Source organism: Calidris pugnax, unplaced genomic scaffold (assembly GCF_001431845.1).
Source record: "Calidris pugnax isolate Ruff unplaced genomic scaffold, ASM143184v1 scaffold44, whole genome shotgun sequence".
NCBI classification, from domain to species: Eukaryota; Metazoa; Chordata; class Aves; order Charadriiformes; family Scolopacidae; genus Calidris; species Calidris pugnax.
Genome location: NW_015094506.1, coordinates 37,090,895 through 37,100,021, shown reverse-complemented (window position 1 = coordinate 37,100,021; position 9,127 = coordinate 37,090,895). Strand labels below are relative to the sequence as shown.

Here is a 9,127-nt window from a genome sequence, read left to right as displayed (position 1 = left end):
GGGCGGAGCCCCGCAGGCCCCCGGGGGTTGGGGAGCGGCGGCGGGACCCTCCCCTGCCCCGGGCTGGGGTCGGCGTTGCCTCCGCCGTTCCCTCCAGCGGGCGGGGGACACCGCCGGGGAAGGGTCCCCTTGCTGTTCCTGTAGCAAAAGGCCTCGGGGTGCCCGGCGTATTCGGGTGGCGTTTTGGGGATGCTCCTGAATGCGCAGGGAGCAGCACGATTTCCACCCCTCATCCCCTGAGCTGAGACTCCTGCACTCCCAGAGCTCCCACCTTCTCCTGCACACCCTGACCGATCGGTACAGGGACCAAAATGTGTCACCGGCAACATTTTTAGAGAACTTCAAGTACTCCAGGGTTTATCTCTTTCAGGTAAACTTGTAATCACAATTTTCTGAAGGTCTGTTCTCCCTCTCAGCCACTCCACTAAAAAGTCCATGTCCAAATTTCTCCTCCCCAGAAGCACACCAACAGGAGTTAACGGAGACCCTGCTCCCACACAGCATCAACTTGCTTAAGCATCACCATCTTCTCCACCTTCAGTTGTCTCCACTGTAAGTAACGTAGGGATAATCTATTAAAAAGAGGGATGGCTCAGAAGAATGGCTCAGGTAAGCTTTGGGCAAGTTGTCTAGACTTTGTAAGTCGCTTTCCATCAGTCAACTGTGGACCAGCGATGTTGCAAGTAGTGATTAATTAGGTGCTGTTGGCACTTTGAGTGAGGTTCATTAAATTCTGCGTGTGTTGGGCTACCCAGTGAAACAACAGGAGGGAGCTGGTCAGACAAGCAGGCTTCTCAAAGGGCACCCTGGAAGTTGCTGAAAAGTTGTCATTGTATCTCAGAACAGCAACAAATACCACTTAAATAAAAATCAGTTCCAAAATGTGGGCAAGAGTGAAAAGCCAGAGACTGTTGCAGCAAACGTTAGAAGTGGTTTTCAGACCTTGCCATGCAAGGTGTTGCCTCCATCTCAGTGGTGGATTGGGGTCATTTGAACTTGGTGTTAAGTGGAGCTTTCCCTCTGGGGTTGTGCTCAGGAGGTAGAGTCTGCTGGTTGGGTCTCACCAGTCTGGCCCAGTTTTTTCACTCCCCTCCACCAGAAGGCCCTCATCCTTGTTTGTTTGCGTCCTTCCTGCTCTTCACCTGACTGGGCTGAGTCACTGTAAGATGAGAAAGAACTGATCTGGTGTGATTGTGGAAGGTTTCAGAAGATCTGAACCTCTGTACCTCTTGGCTTGCTGGAAGAGAGGAGGGGAATCTGAAGAGGAGGGAGATGGGACTTCCCTAGGAAAATTGGGCTAGTCGCGTTCTGCAAGACCTGGGAGGGATCCAGGACAGAGAAACTCACAGGCTGCTAATGGGCTTAGTAAGACCTCACTTTCCACGCTGCCTTTTCAACATCTGGGCTTCTGGCCAGGTTGTGCCCAAACTTTTGGCAGAATGCCCTGGAATTACCAGCCAGGCGGCTTTCCTTGTGCCCTGGCTTGTGAATCTCTGCCTCCTGGCATGCTCTGCCCCCGGGGCTTCTGCTGGGGGCTCTGTCGCTGGTCCCCCCACCCTGTCTGCTCCAAACCTAGTGATCTGTTCACCCTGCTGGGGGAGGGACCCTCGGTAGTGGGCCCACACCTGCTCCATCTGATGGCCACTGGCCAGGGCTGTACTTGCCATACTCCTGCTGCCCCATGGTGGCTGTCCCCAGGCTAAGTCTAAGCCTTAGTCCCCTCCTGGCATGCCACATGGTTCCCTCTGGCTGGAGCGGTTTCCTTCGGCTCTTGTTGCTCTGGCTTCATAACAGCTTTTTGGTTTTGTTTTTTTAGAAACCTGCCCACGGACACGCACAGAGCCAGAGCAATGGTGACAGTTTATTTCCTTCAAAAGAGGAGCTGGTGAAGTGAAACCGTGCTGAATCCTCATGCAGTCCGTAACAATTACCTGCTGTGCGTTTGACCTTGCTGAGTGAGACAGGGGTTATGAAGCTGAACTACAGCTTGAGGTGGCCACACAGCATCCTGTCCCAGGACAGCTGTCTTCTCTGCTAAGCCCTCTGTAAGTTGCTGTTCTGCCAGGTGCATGTGGATGTGCTAAAGCAGCAGGATGGCATCTCAGCCTGTTGGTCCTGCCAGCCGGGGCACAAATGTGTGCCACAGCACTTTTGTTACTGAATTCAGTGCTGAATTCAGCACTCGGCCCGCTTGCGAAGGTGCAAAGTGTTCACAAGATGGTCTTCTGCTTCCCATCAGCCTTTCCTTGTCTCGGAGCCAGCACATTGTCCTTCTCCCCCATGGAGAAGTATGTGATACGGGGAGATATCCCCCCACTGAACCCAGATAAACAGCTGCACATCAAAACCTGTGATTTGCAGCTGAAGGATTATTCCCCTCCCTTATCACTACCCAAAAAAAAAGAAAAAAAAAAAAAAAAAAAAAAAAAAAGAAAAAAAGAGGTAAAATCAAATCCTAAATGTAGAAATGCTTAGGAAAGAGCAACAAGTAAAGGACTGAGTGATTAACAGCTTCCCAGACTCTCGGGGATCTTTGCTGCCGGCGTGCACTTACAGAGGCAGAGCCAGTGTGTGGCTCAGGGGGTAGAGCCGTGCTCTCTCCCTCTCCCGTGTAAGGACACAGATAATGGGACTGCGTGTGAATAGGACTGTGGTCCAGATTTCAATTTCCAATTATTTCCTCCCTCCGCACTCCCTCTTTCTCTCCTCACCCTGTTATCACCCGTTCGTTGTTACTCACATCCCTCTTTTTTCTTTTTTTTTTCTCTCTGCCTGTTATTATCTCTTACCCTGGATGCTGCATCCGTGCCTCTCTCCTGCTTCCCTTCTTCCTGGGGCCGTCAATTCTCCATTTTATCTAAGGCGCCGCAATACGCAGTGTCCTTCCTGCTGCCGAGGCCTGTAAAAAAAGAGAAGAATTTCCAGCTGTCGTTATTAAAAACACCTTGTTCCACAAGCAACAGAACTAATGAAGCTGGGTTTCCTGTGGCTTTGTCTCTGGCTCACTCCTTGCTATAACCTCATCTCCCATTTCTCTTTCATGTCCGATGTGACACCTCTTCTCGGTGGCGAGAGGCAGCAGACACTTGCTGGTCCAGAGTGACAGGGATCTGCCCACACTACCGGGCACAGCCCTGAACAGCTGAGTTCCCCCTGTACCTCTCTGTTGGAAAACTGATGTGAGTCTCTAGTCACTGATGCTCACAAACCACTGGGAACTTAATTATCTTTGAGGCTTCTACCTCTTTTATTCATTTGTTTGCAACTAGCCAGTGCGTTCTGACATCTTTATGGGCAGATAAACAGCCAGATGGTTGGTATCAGCCTTTAGGAAGGAAGGTTGTTGGCCCGTGGCCATGGAGATAACCTGAGAGCAACCCAAAAAGGAACCTCAAATCCTTTAAAATGACTAAAATTTCACTTTATCTGTGCAGAAAATTTTGTCTGTGTGCCCACAAGTCCAAGCAATCTCATTACATCCTGCTTGAGGATCTCCTGCATCTCAGCTCTCTTCTGAAAGATGGGGAGGGGGGAGAAAGGGTAAAGGATTCCTCCTCCTGTGAGCAGCAATGCATCTGCTGTCCCACTGAGCGGCTGTAGTTGAGATTGGGTCTGCTCTACCACCTCTGCTACCACCATCCTTTGTAAGAAATTTATGTCGATAAAGGGAAATCAAAGAGCAGAGGAAGAAGGACACTACCTGAATGGTTCTCATCTCTTGGTTAAGATGTAGACAAGGGCTCTACAAGACTTTCTCATTCTCCATCTGAGCACCGGGCAGCATAAGGTCTTCAGTTCCTAATCAGGGCACCACATCGTCTTTTGCCAGTGACTGAAATGACCCAAATATACATATTTATATTTTCACAGTCCATAAATCACCCTGGGATCTACTTTTTCTGGATGAAAAGTGCCAGATAAATCTAATGTGTTATTATTAGATTTTTGAAATGTCACTGTGTGCATCCTGACTTTCATGTCCTTTGCACCAAACTCACATGGCAGATCCATTTGTCTATATTGGGTTTTTTTTTGTGGTTGATGGATTTCTCAGTGTCCATTTTCCAACAATATAGATAAAAAATGTTTAAGGGTAAAATAACTTAAGGTTAATCATATGATTCCCTTCATTTTTTATTTTTTTTTTTGATGCTGGAAAACATTTGAGCCACCCATAGCAGGTGTTTTTTGGTATTTTCTAATCAATCCTCACTTGGTACATTTGTTTACACCTGTGAAAAATGTTCCTCAGTCAGATTTTTACTTTTGTTTAGTTTAGTAGACATTCTGCATATACTTGGCTACAGATATAAATTGCTGCACAAAGGCATGAGATAGAAAACCAGCAGGCCCTGGATACAATTTCCATGTGGAATCCACAGAAAACCTTATATGGATGTATGCAATGTCTATATGCGTATGTATAACTATTACAAGTAGCAGCCCTTGCACTCAAGACTAGATGTTCTGATATTGCCCTTGTTGTACCCAATTGTGTGTGAGCCCAGTTAAGAGATATTTGGGTAATGAAGAGGTTCATACAGGCAATGTTTGCATTTTTTAATGCTACCTTGAATTTTCTGAGGAATTTAATTTCTTAAAAAAAGCCAACAAAATATGATAAGAAATTTCAGCAGAAAGTTTAGTGTTGTTTTAAAATGTAGTTAAAATGAAAATGAATGTAAAATGTTGCCAACTAATATTTGGCCCTGCCCTTTTTTTCCTCCTCCTTTTTTGTTTAAATGGACCCTTCACAAACACACATACACACCTGTACATATATAAACCAGACAAACCAGCATTTCCAACTTTAATTAAAGCAGCTGCCTAGCGAAGTTCCAAAGCCACTGCTCTGCTATCATGAAGTAACAATTCATTGTAACCACAGCCAATATACTTAGACTTGATGTTATTGCTCATTCTGCAACTAGTTGGAGAACTGGCTATTTGAATTAGTTAACTGCCATGCATGCTGTGATAAATATATCTATATTGTAAAAAAAAAATAATAGAATCTCATTATCTACTAATATTTGAAATAGTTTTATTACGGAGAGCTAGGCTGTGGGAAGACAATTACAAGTAAGAGTGCATGATTACAGTATTCTGTTCAGGAGTGGAAAATCAGATTCAGCTATTTTATGCTGGAAATAATGCATCTTTTTACATCAGTAACCTCAGATAGTGTATAATTAACATTTTCCGAACATATATGGCAGGAATTCTGTGTTTATATTATTCGAGTGTTAAGGACTATAGTAGTTAAACATACGGCTAAAATAGTAGGAGTTTAATATGGTACAACAGAGTTAGAGAAGCATTTATCATGTAAAAAGTCTTAAATCAATCAGAATTCATCGATGACACATCAGCTAAGATAGAAAAAATAAGGTATTGACTACTACCACAGAGGCTGTATTTTACCTTTTTATTCGTAGGAAGATTTCCACGATAATGTGGGTATTTTAAATGACTAGCTGAGCTTCCGTCATGTGATGGCAACTAATCAATAAATCATGTGTCATTGTTGTGGCTCAGCATGTCAAATAGCTGCATTTCAGTGTCCATATTTACAGGTTTTGAGCAATTTTTTTGTTGTACGTTTCTAGCTCATTAGCCCTGATTTTAAAAGTGGTTATTTTCATGTCAATGAAATTGATAGAAAAATCACGTCTTATCTGTCTCTGCCACAGGGAGGAGACGGAATAAGGTAATCAACAGGAAACTTCAGTTATTTAACACTGCTTGCCACCCCGTGTGGGTTTACTAAAGCAGCTTTTCCTCAAGAGCGACGTGAAAAATAAATGCACAGCATCCTGCTAGACACACTGGACGTTTTGATGCTCACGGGAGATGGTAAAAAGAAGAGTGTTTTCGAAAGCAGCTTTTGGCATCCACAAAGCATGAGGTTTGTGCTGAGGTCTGGGACATCCGACTGAAATGATTTTCATTAGATAACAGCACGAAGATGGACTAATAGGGATTTGATTACCCTGCCTGCCTCTGATACTTTTGGCTACCAAAACTCCAGCACATTCTCAGCCTGCCGTATGTATAGTGCCCTATGTATAGAGCAGGTGAACTGGCTGCCCAGTACACATCCACAGCTCTGGTTTCAGAACCGTGGCATACAGCTGAAAAAGCATTAACCTTTGTTATGATCTCCCATTGCCATTAATCACGTTTCGAGCGCCTTTGCCACCGTGTCAGAGTACCTAAAGAAATGTTCTTGATGAAGGCAGTCGGTTCACTTGGACTCCGGCCAGAATAAAGCCGTGTTTGTCCTCAGAGAGATGCTACAAAGAACTGGCCACAATGCGGTCGCTCTCTTTTGTCTGCAGTAAACAGCCCTCCTTCATCAGGATATTGCAAAATCTCAGTGTAGTCATCGCATCAGTCTCAAAAATGCATATTTTTCTTTCATGTTTTAGTTTATTAGAAGGTTAAGTTATTTTCTTCTGAACAATGACTCAGGATGTAATAACCTCCGTGTTTATCACAGGCATGCCAGATCACTGGAACTCAGGCAATCTGAAGTGAATTGTGAGAGTTTGTGTAGGTTTCCACAAGTACAAAACTCAGATGCTCAGTTTTTGCAATGGTTCTGGTTTATCTGTATAAATATATATATATATGTGTGCATCAAGTCCGTGCTAGTATTCCTTCCCTGGATGCAGTGTAAGGAAGCCTGGGTCTTCACTTGTGAAGCGATTAATAGTTGAGGCTGCAACTGTATTTCACTCTAATAATTCTTGCAGAAACTGTGCTCCTCTGGGACAAGGCAGGACACAAAGTCTGGTATAAAATTTGTGAGACCTGAATAAAATTCAGTCTCATCAAATCAGCTCTGGAACTGTCTTGCACAGTGGCTCAGGCAAATCAGGAATTTGTTTGCCTTTTAGATAGTTCTGAATGTTTCTTCCCTTCAAGACAACTTTTGCAGCATAAATGCATTTCAGTTCGGATTTCTCATGAAAAGGAGGAAAGGTGTTGACGCCCAGCCATAGCCAGGGTGGTGCCTCCTCCCAGGGCTCGTCGCACAAAGAGGCACCATTGGGTGCAGAAGGACCACCCCAGTGTCCCTCTGTGCCGCGTGGTCTTTCTGCTGGGACCACATCCATTGTGCACTCTCATGCAAGGGGTTTGACTGACCCAGAGGGCTGGAGAGGACCTCTGGGGTACCTAGGACATAACCCCAACCTGGAGCAGTATCCCCTACACCTGTAGGAAAGTTTTGATGTGCTTGGCCCCTTCTATTAAAAATCTCCAGTGAGGGAGGTCCGAGGATTTTGCATGCCATGTATCTACTGCTTAACTGTTACTGTGATCCTAATAACCCAGCCGAATCTTCCTTGCTGCAGATGAAATACTTGGCTCGTTATGCTAACAAGGATGCTGAGAACAGGTAGGTTGTTCCTGCCTCTTCACAGAAGCCCTTTGTGTATTTGAAGACTGTGATTAAACCTGTCAGCCTTCATTTCTTTACACTCCCCCTCCCTCGCTCATTCAAACTTCTCATGTAGGCTGAGTTTTCTAGGTCCTTGATTATTTTCTGGACTTGTGAAAGTTGGCAGCTTCCTCCTTGAACTGCAGCACGTGAAGCTGACCATGATCCTTCAGCCGAGCCCTTACCAGCAATGAATGCAGTGGAAAGATCACCTGAGGTGCTCTGCAAGTTGTACGGCTGTTATATGAAATTTGGAAGTCTGAGCTAACAGGGCTGTGGGGACACGATGCACTGAAATGGAGGAGAATTGAGCCACGCTGGTAAGGGAGGAGCGGAGCCTTCCAGTAGATGGTTTTGCTTCTATAAGTATTTCAATGCTTTTAGTGAAGGTAAAGCCTATTATGATTAAATGACCAATGCCAATGTTATAGTACCCTGAAGGTGTTATTTAGTCTTGCTGAAATTGCTTTGTTTTGCTTTTAGCCTCCTTTTTTTTTTGTCCTGACGGAGGAGGAAAAGTATATAAAAGTAATAAAATATAACTTAAATTAAGTAGCAAAATAAGTGTCCAGGATGATAAATTTCACTACCATTAGAGAAAATAACCAAATGGACATGTAGAGGTCTAACCAGACCAAGCTATATTCCTTTTATGTGAGGGAGTTAAGCCAAGTCCTGCTTAGCTGCCCAGTGCCTGAACTCAAATACCCTGTCAGGGATGTGACTCCTGGGGCAGCCATCTCACACCCAGCAGCTCGGAGCCTGGGCAAAGGGTTTGGGTCTGACCTCATGTTCAATTTGAGACCTGCTAAAGCAGCAACTGGAGCTTGTAACCACCAAATCCCATCTCCAAAATCTCCACTCTAACTACACTGCAGCTACTTCTGGGGCCTCTCCCAAGCAGTACTCTCAGTGTGGTGCCGCACGGAACTGAGCAAATGAACACTAAGAGTAGCAAATGATGATTAATGAAACCTTGTCCCTCTGTTACACTGTCCTTCCCCTCCCAGCATGTCCTTGATAATTAATTTCTTCAGGAGGTGTTTCATATTACGGCTAAACTGGTCTAAGGTTCTCTTTCCATGACTGATGGGCTCCTTCCCCTTCCCCGCTTCTGTCCATGTAATCCCCCAGCATCTTTTGGTCCAGCTCCAGTACATATCTGATCCCATAATGAGCCTCTTCTGGGAGCCAACCATCAGAAAACAACAAGAAAAAGTGATGTATTTTTTTTCTGCTTTCAGAATGGCTGATGATAGCGCTCCCACAGCTGGTTCACCACAAGGTCAGGATGGTGCCAGCAGCAGCACACAGATTTAGCATGGAGTGAGGGAGTGGGACATGGAGGCAGCAAACCAATGAGTCAGCCTCAACACCCCTTCTTGCTGTCAGAGGGGAAAAGAAGTCACGGGAAGCAGTCACCAGGTGCTTCATTTCACTTCTGAAACCTGTGTTTTTAACAATATGTGAGCTCCAGCTCCTACATTCCTCTGAAGTTGCAGCTGTCTGTGCTGGAAGTAGGTGGGAGGCTTAAGAATGAGAATGTTCCAAAAAGGCAATGCGGTTTTAATCCTTCTTTGATCATCTATTTTTCTATTTTTCTGTTAGATTCCCCAAGCCCCAGGCCAGTCCCAGTGCAGAAGTCAATAACGCAGTAGGAACGTTCACATATGAGGCTTT

At 45.1% G+C, this 9,127-nt stretch overlaps 1 long non-coding RNA gene across 1 annotated transcript; it reads left to right on the top strand.

Moving 5' to 3' along the window:
* The first annotated feature begins 151 nt into the window (after nt 1-151).
* LOC106901125 lies at nt 152-7,899 on the top strand. Its single transcript, XR_001414247.1, has 4 exons — nt 152-370; nt 459-552; nt 1,817-2,045; nt 5,694-7,899. It is a non-coding gene; the product is annotated as an uncharacterized LOC106901125 (long non-coding RNA).
* Nucleotides 7,900-9,127: the final 1,228 nt, after the last annotated feature.